The sequence below is a fragment of the Hyperolius riggenbachi genome, chromosome 9, assembly GCF_040937935.1.
Source record: "Hyperolius riggenbachi isolate aHypRig1 chromosome 9, aHypRig1.pri, whole genome shotgun sequence".
In the NCBI taxonomy this organism is placed as follows: Eukaryota; Metazoa; Chordata; class Amphibia; order Anura; family Hyperoliidae; genus Hyperolius; species Hyperolius riggenbachi.
The window spans coordinates 189,899,996-189,916,669 of record NC_090654.1 but is presented as its reverse complement, the minus strand read 5'-3'; the positions used below and the strand labels follow the sequence as shown (position 1 = coordinate 189,916,669).

The following is a 16,674-nucleotide window of genomic DNA, read 5'->3' as shown; positions in this document are numbered from 1 at the left end:
TAATTGTCTTCCATAAGTTAGAATAGTCTTTGGAAGATGTTTTTTTTTTTTTTGAGGAGGGAAGGTGTATTTGATTATGTAGCAATCTATGAAAAGTAAATTTATAGGCATCCATTAAAAAAATAAATCCAGCTCATTTACCTTTAGAGGCTGGGGGTAGGAGCACTTTTAAAGGCTGGGGGAGGGGTCAGCACTTTTAGAGACTGTGGGTGTGAGTACTTTTACTTTTAGAAGCTGGGGGTCTGGAGAGGGGGTTACAGCACTTTTACTTTTAGAGGCTGCTTGGGGCTCTGAGCACTTTTAACCAGAGGAGGAGGAAGGGGAGAAATCGGTTTTACTTAATTTTATTTAAAAATAGAGGCTGTGGGTTGGAGCATTTTTACTTTTTTTTCCATCCAGAGGTTGGGAAAGGTAATGTTGGGGGGGGGGGGCGCAGCAGATGAAGGATTGCACAGGGTTTGGAGCACTTTTTTTTTAAAATAAAATGGAAGCTGGGGGGGGGGGGGGGGGGGATTGTTGGTCAGATCACTTATACTTATTTCAGCAAAATATGGGGGCTCTGAACACAGAACAAGCTGAAAAGGCTCCATGTTATGTGACTGATATCACAATTCTGTCACAGCACTGCATTTATCATGTGGTAGAGGTAGGTCTAATTATGTGAGGTAAAAGACATGCAAACACGCACCTTATTTTACGTCAGAATTCAAGTGTGAGGTATTTCACTACTAAATACCACACATTTTTAGTAGAAAATTACCGCATGAATTACCTCATGAAATTACATGAGGTAAAACATTACTTAAACTACCAGAATTCAAAAGTTGATTTCCCTTATGAGGTAAACCCAATTCCATGAGGTAATTATGTACTAAACACTACCAGAATTGAGCCCAATGTGTGTGGAGATTGCTGATCACTAGCCATGTTTGCACACATTTATAATGAATTTCGTCATCCGTTAAGAAGGTTCAGCCTGCGGCCTGTTATATGGGGTAAGGTATTTTTGGGGGGTGAATTTTTTTTTTTACCTATGTTTATCCTGCAGAATAACAGGTTGCCTTGAATCAATTAGTTATACATTCAGTAGCAAAGTAGCTTTTTATTTATATATTTGTGCTTGATTCTAAAGTGTTTCCTAAACCTAAATTTCCTCTCTGCTAAAAGATGCGCAGCAGCATAATAACCTTCAAAGAAAAACATTTCTTTGTTCCAGCAGATGCAAAACCTGAAATAAATCTGTAGTGTCTACTTTCTGCTTTTAATGGAAGCAGACATATTGTTAAAGGGGAACTGAAGTAAGGGGTATACGGAGGCTGCCATATTTATTTCCTTTTAGGGCTTGTTTCCACTGTTGCGACGCGATTTCGGCCGCATTCCGACGCTTGTAAAAACGCATGCGGATGCGTTTCCACATGCGTTTTTACCCACGATTTCGCATGCGATTTCGCATGGCAGGGTGCCATGCGAAATTAACCATGACACTGCCAGGGCTAAATAAAATTGAAAAAGGTGTGAAATCGCACGCGAAATCGCGGGTAAAAACGCATGTAACAAACGCATGCGTTTTTACTATTAAATACATTAGCGGCGATTCGCACGGATTCCCGACGCAGGCGAAATCGTTGGCTCTTTTGTGCGTTTTTTTTCACGCTGAAAAAAACGCACCTCAACAACGCTACAGTGGAAACAGGCCCATCCACTTGTATTACATGTGCGGATCTGCATGCGTTGGACGCATGCAGATTCGCGATAGTGGAAACGAGCCCTTAATCAATACCAGTTGCCTGGCAGCCCCTGAACAAGCATGCAGCAGATCAGGTGTTTCAGACTTTAAAGTCAGATCTGACCAGACTAGCTGCATGCTTGTTTCTGGTGTTATTCAGATACTACTGCAGAGAAATAGACCAGCAGGGCTGCCAGGCAACTGGTATTGATTAAAAGGAAATACATATGGCAGCCTCCGTATACCTCTTACTTCAGTACCCCTTTAACATCCTATGTTTACAAATTAGCTACTCTGCTGTTGCAGGAGATTCCTGAGCTGTCACAGCTGAGAAATAAAATTATTAGTCATATATGAGGGGGAATTAGACAGGCTAAACTCTCTAACTATTGTACATACAGGGTGCATGTCTCTCTGTTTTCCTTCTGTCCTGTGCAAGCGTTCAATCCCATTTTCACTTTATTTTTATTGCTGGTAGTTCAGTGGAAAGATTTCTGCGTATGTCATCTCAAGGGAACCCCAGACAGAGACAGGATGTAATGGGGAATGTGTTCAGTAGAGAGATGGATAAAGCCACAACTGACGGAAGCATGTATGTGTTTACAGTTACAGGACACAAGGGATATGGAGGCTGCCATATTTATTTCCTTTTAAGCAATACCAGTTGCCTGGCAATCCTGCTGATTCTCTGCCTCTAATACTTTAAACCATAGCCCCTGAACAAGCATGCTGACAGGATGTTTGGCTGGATTTGCAGCATGCTTGTTTCAGGTACGTGATTCAGATACTACTGTTACATGAAAGATCAGCAGGACACCAGGCAACTGGTATTATTTAATATGGCAGCCTCCATATACATCTCACTTCAGGTGTCCTTATAGGCACAGATCCTGAAGCAATTGAGTAACTTATACTTACCTGCATTGTATATCTGTTTCATGCTGCATCCACATCCTGCCTTCTCGCTGCTGTTACCACAGAAGTGTCAGGCCCTGGAGTTTGGCTTTGGTTCCACCCATTTCCTCATTTGAATGCATTTTCCTCCATGTGACCATGCTCTGAGCCTCCGGTGTTTAGGGATGATCACAGAAATGCAAATTATTCCGAGTTGATGCAAATTTATGCAATTTTTATGCAAATGTATGCAGCTTGAAAATGGACCAATCAATTTAAACCTGGGTTGAAACGTATTGGTCCGTTTTCAACCTGCATATTTTTGCATAATTTCGGAAAAATTAGCATCTCCTTGATCATCCCTACTGGTGTTTAGAGCCATATAGTAGTGCCTGACAGGATAGCTGTCCCATCCTGTATATGCCTCATGTACATGCCACAGCTGGGCCTGATAGAAGGGTAAGCAATAAAGTAGCAGTGTAGCACAGTATTAATGTTGCTTGGATGTATCTTTGTGGTCTTAAAGTGAACCTTAAGTCAGAAAAAAAGAGTTTTACTCACCTGGGGCTTCTACCAGCCCCCTGCAGCAGTCCTGTGCCCTCGCAGCCACTCACTAATCCTCTGGTCCCCCGCTGCCATTCCCAACTGCAATTAACGCTATTGCGGGCCGCAACGCGTACAAAAATACGTGTTGCCGCATATCTATGAGTTCGTAATGCGGCAACGCGTATTTTTGTACGCGTTGCGGCCCGCGATAGCACTAATTACAGTCGGGAATGCGGAGAAAGCTGCGCGTGGCCAGTCCTGATGGACCTGTCGGCAAAAACGAAACTAGCTGGCATTGGGGGACCAGACCAGAGGATTAGTGAGTGGCTGCGAGGGCACAGGACTGCTGCAGGGGGCTGGTAGAAGCCCCAGGTGAGTAAAACTCATTTTTTTTTTCTGGATTAAGTGTCCCTTTAATCACATATAGGTATTAAAAAGGCCAATTATTGACTCCATTGTGAAGGTAAACTTATTAAACTAAGCCTATCTGTATGTAGCACATTGGCTTTTCTCAGTGCCATCCATGTTCTCATCCTCATTACTGTAATGCAGTGTTGCTAGGTGACAAGCTCTATGTAATGGCATCAGTAAAGTTGGAGTTTGACCTGCATGTAGTGCACACCTTTGCTCATCACCACTCAAACCCACCTTCCAGGCTAGACAAGGGAAGGTGGATGTCAGGATGCAGGCAGAGAAGGGTGAGGCATCCACTACATCCAGGACAAGCTCTTATGCCTGTACTAATAGCTGCTTTGCGTGGACAGTCAGTCCGCATGCTACTTGGAGTCTGGCTTACTTTAACATGTTTTCTCACACTACGGGGGATGGTAGAAGGGTGTGTCAAACTGCCAATTAAACACCCTACCCAAATGGCTTTGTGGTGGGGTGGACAGAAATGTAATGGCACAGATGTGTGAAACATGTAAATGAGAGCCATTTTGCCACTTGTCCAGTTCAGGAAGCAGTTGTGGCCCCTTGACCACTGCTGATAGCCAGAATATTACCGCAAACCTGAACTCAAAATTAAAAGTCAGAATAAACATACACACATCATACTTGCCTCACGTGTAGTCTACTCCTCAATCTCTTTCTCATCTTCTGCATCCTGTTTAACCACTTTGATTAATGGATTTCTCCGTCCTCCGTTTTGACAATCGCCATTACCCCATAAGAGCTTCCTGGTCAGCACACTGTTAAACTGTAATATCGCCCACTTGAGTTATAGGGAAACATGGACATTACCTTGCTCATTCAGTTGTCCTTTCAGTTGTAACTGTCAACAACTGATGGATAAATGACAGCAACTGATATATTTCAGTTCTGACAAAATCTTGTCAGAACTGGAAGAAATCGTCGTAAGAAGAAAATGGTGAGCTTCTGAGAGGAACTGATGGCTTAAGTATGTATAATTCATGGGCAGGTACATCATATATTTGTTTTAAATAATTTTACTCGGGTTAAAGTTCACTGAATGGTATTTTTTGGTATTTTAGGCCATATGTTATCCAACTAGTGAGAGGGAGAGAGAAAGCATGGACTTGAAGTATATATGTAACTTTACATGGGTTTCAATGTTTCCATTTACTCCTGTAGTCCACCCCCCACTGCAGGGATGTCCAACTCTGGTCTTTTAATTTAAGCCAGGAATAAAAAATCAGTTTTACTTTCCTGGGGCTTCTACCACCCCCCTCCAGCCGTTCCGTGTCCTCGCAGTCACTCGCGGAGTCTCCGGTCCCCCGCCGCCAGCTAGTTTAGTTTTCGCTGACAGGCCATATTTTTCTTCACGTTACAGTCCACAATAACATTCTGCATCTGTGCAGGATGCTATTGAGGACTCGAACATGAGGGATACTCATGGCCAGGCCTGCGCAGGTGCAGAAAGCCCGCCGACTCCCTGTCAGCGAAAATGAAACTAGCTGGCGGCGGGGACCGGAGGCACCGTGAGTGGCTGCGAAGGCATGGGACGGCTGCAGGGGGCTGGTAGAAGCCCCAGGCAAGTAAAACTGATTTTTTTTCTTTTATTCCTGGCTTAAGTGTCCCTTTAAGTCTTTAAAGAGACACTGAAGCGAAAAAAATATATGATATAATGAATTGGTTGTGTACTATGAATAATTAATTACTAGAGGATTAGCAGCAAAGAAAATATTCTCATATTTTTATTTTCAGGTATATAGTGTTTTTTTCTAACATTGCATCACTCTATAATATGTGCAGATTACACAACACTCAGCATTCAAAATGAGTCTTTCAGAGCAGTCTGTGAAGTAATGAACTCTCCTCTAGCAGAGGAAAAGTAAACAGTTCAATTACAGTTGAGATAATAAAAGTCAGATAACAGCCCTCTCCACGACTAAGTTAATCGGAGAGCTTAATAGCTTTTTTGCATAGAGATAACAACTGGAGTTTCTCAACTCTTCCTGTACTGGAAACAATTAGACTGATGTATCTGATCTTAATGTTTTTTTTCTTAGCTGTACTACACATACAAATCATAATATCATCATTTTTTTTTCGCTTCAGTGTCTCTTTAAGACTAAAGGTGCCCATACACTCGTCAGATTGGCAGCAGATAGATAAGAAATGCATCTGATGATCTATCTGATGCGTTTTTAGAACATTTTTTACCAGGATAGAATTCCAATAGATTTCAGTTTGAAATCTATTGAAATTCGATCTGATGGCATTCTTTTGCCATCAGATTTCCATTAAGGCCAATGCAAACTGATAAGCAATCTCATCAGATCGACCTAAATTTTCCACCCTGCAAGTTCGATGGAAATCCATCGAAATCGAACGAAATCGGCCGTCGATCGGTCGATTGGCCAACCGATTTGCAATCGATTGATCGATCGATCGGGATCGATCGGTCGGCCAGAAAATCGGCTGAGTGTATGGGCTGCTTAAGTTTTGACACAACTTAAGGCTGCTTACACACTAAGACGTTACAGGCGCACGTTAGTGCGCCTGCAACGCTCCCCCAACGCTCAGCAATGTAACACAAGTGGGCTGTTCACACAGCCCACGTTGCGTTACATGTAACGCTGCACGTTCTCCGGAAAGTGCAGCATGCTACGGCGTTACAGCGGCTATAGCCGCGTTAGACTGTTTGCACATGCGCAGTGGGGGGCGGAGAGGAGGCGGGGAGAGCCAGCTACAGTAGCCGCGCACATGGCTACTTAATATTCACTGCACTGGCGGCCGCTGATTGGCCGGCGGGACCACGTGATGCGGAGTGTCTCGCTCCGCATCACGTGGTCCCGCTGGCCAATCACCGCCACTCTGGGAGACATAATAGGAATCGAGCCGCCTAACGCGGCTCACTCTACCGTCGGCTCTTGCAGCACCATACGTTGTGTTAGGTGCACGTTATGCGACCTTAACGTAGCACCTAACGCAACGTCTTGGTGTGCAAGTAGCCTTAATGTGACTCAACTGAATCAGGAAATGTGTGGTTCATCAAGAACACATTTCTCCATTTCTTATACCATCTTAATCACTGGTATGGTCTGGCCCTTGAGGACTGACGTTAGACATCCCTGCCCTACTGATTTAACATAAACGTTGACATTTTTTTTTTCCCTATTTTTTTTTTTTTTTAAATGACTACTGTAAAAAGAGGTATATGGAAGCTGCCATATTTGTTTTCTTTTAAGTTGCCTGGCTGTCCTGCTGATCCTCTGCCTCTGATACTTTCAGCCATAGACCCTAAACATGCATGTTTCTTGCACTGTCAAATCTGATTAGCTGCATGCTTGTTTCTGGTGTGATTCAGACACTACTGCAGCCAAATAGATAAGCAGGGCTGCCAGGCAACTGGTATTTTTTAAAAGGAAATACATATGGCAGCCTCCATATTACTTTCGTCACAGTTGTCCTTTAAAGAGAACCTGTACTGAGTAAAAATATTTAAAATAAACACATAAGGTAACTTCAAATGAACATTACATAGTTACCTTGCCATCAGTTCCTCTCAGAAGCTCACCATTTTCTTCTGACAATGATCCCTTCCAGTTCTGACAACATTTTGTCAGAACTGAAGATTATCAGTTGCTGTCAGTTATTTATCAGTTGCTGTGAGTTATAGCTGAGAGAACGACCGATGTACCAGGTAATGTCCATGTTTCCCTATGGCTCAAGTGGGCGATGTTACAGTTTAACAGTGCGCTGACCAGATAGCTGTTATGGGTAATGGCAATTTTCAAAATTGAGGACGGAAAATTCCCTTGATCACAGTGAACAAACAGGAGGCGGGACAGGATAAAGACGCTGAGGAGTAGACTACATGGAAGTTAAGTATGACTTGTGTATGCTTTTTTGACTTCTAATTTTCAGTTCAGGTTTTCTTTAAGTGAAAGTGCACGTCAAGAGAGGCTACTGCACATGGGAGACTATAGATAAAAAGGGCGGAGGATGGAGAGGTTTCTGCACTTGGGGGCATGTCAATGGAAATGAGGGTGCTGTACAAGGAAGACAGGGGCTAATATAAATGCAGGCCTACAAATAGAGGAGGACTTTACATGGAAGAGAAGGGTTAAGGTACATAGGGGGCTGCGTGTGGAATAAAAGAGCCAAGGTACGTAGGGGGCTACAGAAGGGTGGAGGGAATATGGTGCTTATAAACAAGGAGAACTTTTTGTGCTAAGGGGGTTTACAGCTCAAAGTCAGCAAAAAGTATTAATGTGGTCTTGTTGACAATGCTAGAGGTGTCATACTGCAGGCATGTTTTGGGACATGGAGTGATGGGAAAGGCTTAATGTTCTCTGTAAAGCATGTCATTGCTGCCTTAGTACTATAAACATGTATAAAATGTGGATACATAAACCAGTAATTAGTAGTGAAGCTTACTTTGTGTCCTATGGGAGAAAAGCACTTTACAAATGTTGGTTGTTATGTTTCATTTTATTGAGATGCTAAAAATAGGACTGAGTCAAAGGTGAAGATTTTTCATCCCTGAACCACAGCAAATAAATGACATCTTTATAGTATTACTAGTAAAAAGGCCCGCCCATTAAAAAAAATGGGCGCTAGGCCAAGGCCGCTAAACCCCGGCAACACGCATACCGATGCGTCCTGCTCACCCGTCTCCCACCACTGTCCGAAGTATGTGCACACAGGAAGATGTTACTTGCTTGGCAGTTGGAAAAAGCTGTTATTTCCCAAAATGCAATGAGTTTCTCAGACAGCAAACTGTCAAGTCTGGAAACACACACACACACACACACACACACACACACACACACACACACACACACACACACACACACACACACACACACACACACACACACACACACACACACACACACACACACACACACACACACACACACACACACACACACACACACACACACACACACACACACACACACACACACACACACACACACACACACACACTTCATCCTCATTGGAAAGGTCTACTGGTCCTTACTCTAAAATGTAGGAAATTGTGCTTCTATTTTAATAAGCTTACAGATTGCGGAATTGGCTTATTGATCGCCTGCCAGCATTTATTTGTCATTATATAGTGTCAGCCCAGAAACAGATCTTTTGACTTGCTAATTTGAGATGTAAAGAGCCTTTGCCAAGAGACGTGTTGCTGTGTGTTGCTTCCCAATGCAGTAAATCTTCAGACTATGCAAATCCCCAGCTGCCTAAGGGGGGCTCTGCTCAGCCTCTCCTCACTGCAGAGGAGGAAGTACAACCCCCTGTGCTGCCACAGGCCCCAATTACAGCAGTTCCTTCATTAGCAGCTTTGTCAGGGGTTAGTGTTGAGGTGTTTCATCGTAATTGTAACGTGGAATGTTATGTGCGAACTCTGACTAATGCTTTTTATGAAGTAGTAAATATTGGTGTGTAGACAGTAGAAGTCACGTGTGTATCTAGCTAGCAGTCCTAGAGGATGTTTGATTTTACTATGGCTTTGGGCTTTACTGGGACTAAAATGATCCAGTGCTTTTTTGTTAGGTATTATCATCTACTCTTAGTTGTCAAGAGATTGCAACTGTGGACTAGGCCAGTTATCTGCACTACAAGTCCCACAATGCATTTGCCTTTATGAATCATGAAAGTGGCTGTCAGACTCCCACAATGCATTGTGGGTCTTGTAGTTCCTTAACAGCTGGAGAGCAAAGTTTGCAGATCACTGGTCTAGGCCATAGCGGGTGCCTTTAGTAAACTAGCTATGAAGGCTGGATACATACATATTGGCCCGTAGACCTAACAGCTGATTTCACGGGGCAGGTAGACAATGTGAAGGACCACTATCGCAAAAAAATTTAACATTTAAAATACATGTAAACACATACAAATAAGAAGTATATTTTTTTGTTGTTTTTTTCCCCAATGGAAAATAAGCCATAAATTACTTTTCTCCTATGTTGCTGTCGCTTAGAGTAGATAGCAGAAATCTCACAGACCTTACAGGTTTTGTACTAGTCTCTTCTCTCCATGTGGTAGTCTCAGTATTTTGTTCTTTACAAAAGGTCTGTCTGGAAAGGATCTATACCATTGTTTATCAAACCTGTCCTTGTGTCTCCCCAATGGTGCACGTTTTGCAGGCAGCCTCACTTATGCACAGGTGGGGTAATTAGTGTGTCAGCTAGGTGGATTCCATGTAGCTGCCTGATGCACTAATTACGCCTCCTATGCATAAGTTAGGCTGCCTGCAAAACGTGCACCGCTGGGGAGTCACATGGACAGGTTTGAGAAACACTTGCCTATACAAAGGTGCAGGCCACTCCCCCTACTTGTTTGCGTACTATTTTGGCATTTAGACTGAGCAACTTCTATTTACGGTACTGCGTGCTTTTAAAAATGAAGAAAACCATGAGGAGATGGGCTAGTCCAAAACCTGGCAGTTCATTTTTGGCGATAGTTGTCTTTAATCAGAAGAGCACTAACCTCTCCCCTGCCTAACACTAATCTTTCCTATACCTAACTCTAACCTCCCCCCCCACTGATGCCTAACACTAACCTCCCCTCTCTGCCTGACAATAACCTCCCATCTCCTCTAGCCTGAACTTCTCCTCTTGATGCCTAACACTAACCTTTTCCCTCCAATGCCTTACACTAACCTCCCCAGTGGCATCAAATCATCTTTTAGCCGATCAGCTGCCATATTGATTTCCTTTTAAACTACGCCAATTTCCTGGCTGTCCTGTTGAGCCTGTCTCTAATGCCTTTAGCCATAGACCCGCAATAAGTATGAACATCACAAGCTGCATGATTTAGGCCCCTTTTCCATGAGCAGCTGAACAGTTGCCAGGCAACAGCAAGCATTTGTGAGAGTTTGAGAGGCATTTCACTTGCCTATCAACTGCTCGTGGAAAAGAGGCCTAAAGTCTGGCCATATTAGCTACATAGTTGTTTCAAGTGTAATTTTGCCTTCTTAAGGTCCCTTTTCCACGGACAGTTGATAGGCATTGAAAAGCCTATCAAGCTCTCACAACTGCTCGCTGCTGCCTGGTAACTGCTCGCTGCTGCCTGGTAACTGCTCGCTGCTGCCTGGTAACTGCTCGCTGCTGCCTGGTAACTGCTCGCTGCTGCCTGGTAACTGCTCGCTGCTGCCTGGTAACTGCTTTCTGAGCACACAGTTCAACCGGCCGTGGAAATGAGCACTTAAAGAAAACCTGAACTGAAAATTAAAAGTCAAAATAAACATACACAAGTCATACTTATCTCCCAAGTAGTCTACTCCTCAATCTCTTTCTCCTTTCTCGCATCCTGTTTGTCCACTGTGATCAAGGGAATTCTCCGTCCTCCATTTTGAAAATGGTCATTACCTCATAACAGCTTTCTGGTCAGCACACTGTTAAACAGTAACATTGCCCACTTGAGACATAGGGAAACCTAGACATTACTTGGCACATCAGTTGTCCTCTCAGCTATAACTGACAGCAACTGATAAATAACTGACAGCAACTGATATATTTCAGTTCTGACAAAATGTTGTCAGGACTGGAAGGGATCATTGTCAGAAGAAAATGGTGAGCTTCTGAGAGGAACTGATGGTAAGGTAACTATGTAATGTTCATTTGAAGTTACCTCGTGAGTTTATTTTAAATAATTTTACTCAGTACAGGTTCCCTTCAAACAGAAGGTATTTGCAATGCATCACTCTTGAATATGCAAATCATCTCTTAATGCCCCTGAAAACAAGGCTGCACATCCAGAACTGCTGGTGTATAGTGAGCCTGTAGCTATAACACATTTTACAGAGCTACATCAATCCAACATGCATACAGCCTCTTTCAGACTTTTTGGTACTCATCAGTTCATGGTATGGGTTGATAGACGACGGCTAATGTTCCCCTAGGGGAAAAAAAAACGGGACCTCATCCGAACGCGACCGAAGGCTACTGAAAGCCTGACCGCGCAGCCGCCGCAACGCCCCCAGACGCGACGCTACGCAGACGTCCGTCTGAACCAGCCCTAAAATGAACGTAAAAAAAGTTTAACTTCCCTGGGGCTTCCATCAGCCCCCTGCAGCGACCCTGTGCCCATGCTATCATGGAACGATCCTCCAGTCGATGGCCACTGCGCGGTCCTGGCCGTGCACGTCCACATTTGTGCTTCTGTCGCCAGGAGCGTTCTGCGCAAGCAAGAAAACCTTGTACCGCGTATGACACTCCCAGTAACTGGAGTGTGATCAAGGACGCGCGGCCAACGTCTTGCAAGTCGGTGAAAACAAAACTCGGGGGGCTGGAGGATCGATGAGTGATGATGCGGGCACAGAGCGGATGCAGGGGGCTGGTAGAGGCCCCAGGTAAGTGAAACTTGTTTTTTTTTTAAGGCTACTTTCACGCTGGTGCAGTGATGGGCAAACTTGGCTCGCCAGCTGTTAAGGAACTACAAGTCCCACAATGCATTTGCTTTTCTGAGTCATGATTGTGGCTGTCTCCTGCAATGCATTGTAGGACTTGTAGTTCCTTAACAGCTGGAGAGCCAAGTTTGCCTATCACTGCACATTTATGCAAAAACATAATTGCGACTTACCGGTAATGTAGGGGAAAAGTTGCATTACGTGTTGAGTGGTGCACTGTAACTGTTATGAGGCACTGCATGCATCGCATTATGCCAACAGATTCCATCATACCTCACTGCTAACTCATGAACGTACCATTACAATATACCGTAATTGCCTTGTGTTAGCAATTTGTTAAAATTGTCAGATGCAACGCCCCAGCGTGAAAGTAGCCTAAAATATGGCAGTTTCCATATCACTCTGACTACTGGGTTTGTTTAAATAGTTGTCGAAAAGAATACATTTGCATATTTGGTAGTGGTGCATTGTGGGTAACCACAAATGTTCAGCTATAGCTGAATTATTGCAAGTTTACTTCTGTTTTAAGAATGCAAATTACACCAAGCATTGCTTTTAAATAGTTAGGAAATGTGAGATTAATGCGTGCAGCTAGAACCTCTTTTTAAATGTATCCAGGATAATCTAGTTTCTTGGGGAAAAAATGTCCATGCTACTGGTGTATGTAATGACTGCAGTTACACAAATGTTTGTTCAGTAAATTAAGGGCCCTTTTACACTTAATCCGCTGTGTTTGGCATACGTTTGCATTAGTACGTGTTTTTCCCCCAAATGTAATAGAAAACCTATTTGATACAATCCCCACACGTTGGCTTACGCAAAAAAAGAGTACTGTACTCCCAACGCATGTATGCCCAACCCGGCGGATTAAGCGTAAAAGGGCCCTAATGCTGGGGATACACGGTACGTTTCTGTACCGTGTATCGACCAGCTGATCTGGCCAGCTGATAATATTCAGCTGGCCCGATCAAGCCGCTCGACCCGCGCTCGCTCGATTCCTGCCTGCGGACAATGGCATGGAATCGAGCGCTGATAGGGAAGCGCCGGCGGGGACGGACGGGAATGCGCCGGCATCGAGCCGGCGCATAAAACGTGCCGTGTATGCCCGGAATTAGGGAACCCTCACTAGGGTTATCTTTTGCCCAGATGAGGGTTGCAAGCTTTTACCACCTAGCTGTTTTTTAATGAATCCAGGACATATTTGCAGGCTCTCTCATGTTCCCTGTCCTTTAGTGCTCAAACCTTTTTAATTTTAGATTAAACTCGGCTGAGGCAGCCGATAATAACCGCCTGTGCCGAGAGTTTTGTATATGTACAGCAGCTGCATATATGCAAAAACGGCGCCAGGAAATTTGGGCGCAGGGTGAAGCTGAAAAACTGCTCACCCTGCTCCTGCAAAAGTCCTGGCGGCGTTAATTACTGTTCCCCCTCCAGACCGCCATGAACTTAGGGGAAAGACCTAATTCGGCTATTGCTGGTGGCCGAATTATGCCGTTTTTAAAGTAATTTGGGCTTCGTCTTTTGAAGGCACCCAAATTACTGTCTTATTAAGGCTCATACACACGGTGCACAACTGTCGCCACAAACACGTGGCACGCGCATGTTGCGGCGACAGGTCCCCCGTGTGTATGAGGCGTGCTCCACGAACAATCGCCAGTCAGAGCTGTCGCCAGGCGATTGATGTGGCCAATCGCAGGCAACAGCTGTCGCCGCAACTGTCGCTAGTCCGCACACGGAGCTTCCGGCGGGGGTGGGGGAGAAACATTCGGCGACAACTTCCGCCGCATCTCTGTCCCTCTGTGTGCCGTGTGTACGGCTGCTGCACAGAGGGACCTGGCGATGAACTGTTGCTGCGCTTTTTTTTTTTTTGTCTCTTGCAACATCTGTGCCTCGTGTGTATGAGGCTTTAGTGCCACCATGGGCTGTAGCTATAGCCATAATTCCCATTACGGCCTATAGCGGTGCACGGTGTACCCAAATTTCCAGTGACATTTTGTGCTGTTTAATCAGCCCCCGATGCCTCAGCCAGTGATTAGCCAGGAAGATCGATTTAGACACACACACACACACACCGCCATGTGATGTCACAACTACGCCGTTCCATCAACCATACGCCCCTCCGCATAGCAACGCAAAATATTGTGCCTCTACAGTGTTAGCCCTGCTATGTTGCCTCCCGGGGCAACCTTTCTCATAAGTGTGTACAAACTTTAAGACTTTTGTGTTTGAACTGTATGCCTGGAGATTAAGGTTTTCATAATGGCCAGTCATCACTGAAACCCTGCACCAGAAAGTTTTCACACTGAATTAACTTTTTTTTTTTATCTCATCAGTGCATCTCTTGTGTTGATGTGGAAAGGTAATCTTTTTGTATGGCCACTTGTGTTCCTGGCATGTTTCTGCTGACAAGGGAAGGTACCATGAAGCATAGGAGATTTGAAATTGTAGTGATTTTTCTGTTTTGCATAGTGCTGGCATCAGGGCCGGTTCTAGACTTTTCGCTGCCTGACGCAAACTTGTGAGGATGCCCCCCCCCCCTCTTCCCGATTTGGAATGATGGCACAACACCCGACAATTTTCAGGGGCACGTTATACAGTAGCTATGGTGTGAGTTTTGTTATGTAATGCTATTATGCCATGTAATATTTCTGCTTCATTTAATGTCCTCAGTCAGCAAGGGAGCATATGCAACAACCTGAGACATGACATGTTGCAGCTCAACACAATGACACGCTGGCTGTGAGTCTGTGACAAACAAACTGCTCAGCCAGTCAGCCGTCCTCCATTCCTTCTCTGTCAGGACAGCAGTGCCACCTCTTTTCTGCTGTGCAAGTCAAATGAAACACTGCTGCTCTCCTCACTCCTCAGACTCCTCACACAGCACAACAAGCTGCATTACCCCAATGATGACCTCTTCACCTCGCTCACTCTCCTCGATTTTCTTCATACTGACTGCATACTTTAAGTGTAAACACACAGTACAAACATGTCTCCTCTGTAATCTCTGCGCCTGATGCGAGGGCTTCACCTTGCTTCATGAGAGAACCAGCCCTGGCTGGCATCACAAGCAAGATAACAGCTATGTAGGCAAAACAGCAGAAATATGCTATGGGAAAGGTATCAGTGGAAACCTATAGTGGTAAACATGTTTATTATTTGAAGATGTAGACAATATTCCATTTATGTGAATTGTGCCATTCGTAAAAGTTTGCTTGAATAGATTCTCTTACACTAAGCTGAATCATACATGATATCTAATCAGGATTGTAGTTGTGATGCATTAATGAAACCCCACCCCTTCCTCCACAATATTGGTCAGTTGCCGTGTAATTGATCAGCAGCTTCGTAGATTTTATTTACCCCCTAATAAAGCTAACTGCGAAACCGGTCAGGTGAAGAGGAGGCAGTATCTTGCTTGTCACGTTAGCGCATTTTATGAAGAGTAGGCTCTGTAGCTACTTACCCACAAAGTTTTTATATACTGTGTTTTACCTTACAGCAAAAGTGGTTTTAACCTATACATTTAGAGGTTTATTACATGTTTAATTTATGCCTGCTGGTACACCATCGGGCAGGGTACTACGAAGGAACGTTGTTGTAACAGGGCTACCCAGATGCGCTTTGAGACCTTTAGTGCAGGTCACTAAAGTTGGACTTGATAGACCTATGTCTTTTTTCAACCTAACTATGTAAAGTGGAGTAGGCATCTTGTTTTTGGTGGTAGTCAATATTTTCAGTATGAGGATCCTGATAATTGAACTTCTGAATTAGAGCTGGGTTATTAACTTTACTAATACATGATAGGACAGTTGGCTGCTCATCATGTTTGCCAGTTGTCTGTATATGTACACCAAAAAAGTGTTTCTGCTTGCTGTCCTCAGTTTCTCTATGCCACTCCTGCATCCTACAAGTTATGCTATTGTCATGGTTGAAATTAGGATAGTTTGTTTACTTTATATTCGCATTTTGATGAAGCGAGTTCTGTTATTACGCAGTCAATCTATCAGGAGTGAAAACTGTCAGGCTGGAACCATGTGGTGTATCTTTACTCCAAGAAAGTTTTAACAGGGGAATAGGGGGTACAGCCTGCTGCACCTTATAACTCTAAAACACTTACTGACCATATTGTACTATTTCTTCCTTGGAACTTACATTTTAATGGACCAGACTGAACTGAAAACAGATGGGTCAATCACTTTAATGATTTTCTATGAGCCACTTTACACTGATCTATTCTGTCTTTGCAGAAAAGTTCTGTTGCAGGCATTTTTTGGGACAGCAGATGGTGTAGCCATTCATTTGATGACAGTCCCAACAAGCTTTGGGCTGGAATAGGGACACGACTATTGCATAAAAAAAAACAACAACAAAGCAGCACTCAGTCTACTGCAAACTGAGCCTTAATGGCCATTAGGGACGATCAATGAGATGCAAATAATTTCTCCTTGCATTCATTGTTCATGTGAATCATATGCAGCTTGAAACTGGACCAAAAATAAATAACGTCAATTTTTATTGGTCCAAGTTCAAGCTGCATAACATCCCTAGTGACCATGACTCTTTCATTTTTTCTTTATATAAAGACATCAACGCATGATGGGAGGTTGCTCTAACACAGCAGGACAGCCACACATGACTGACGTAGGTTAGTATTCGACCTGGTAAAAGGTGGCACACTGGG

The 16,674-nt window shown here is 44.0% G+C and overlaps 1 protein-coding gene across 16 annotated transcripts in view; it reads left to right on the top strand.

Annotated features, from left to right (window-relative positions):
* MAGI1 (membrane associated guanylate kinase, WW and PDZ domain containing 1) overlaps positions 1–16,674 on the top strand; it is an 869,123-nt gene that overhangs the window by 580,853 nt on the left and 271,596 nt on the right. The window contains exon 1 of one of the 16 annotated variants that reach the window (XM_068253820.1): positions 8,541–8,608. The exons of the other annotated variants lie outside the window; for them this stretch is intronic. The gene's annotated coding sequence lies outside the window, so the exon portion shown is untranslated. Of the gene's footprint in view, positions 1–8,540; positions 8,609–16,674 lie in introns of those variants that run through there. 16 annotated transcript variants of the gene reach the window in all.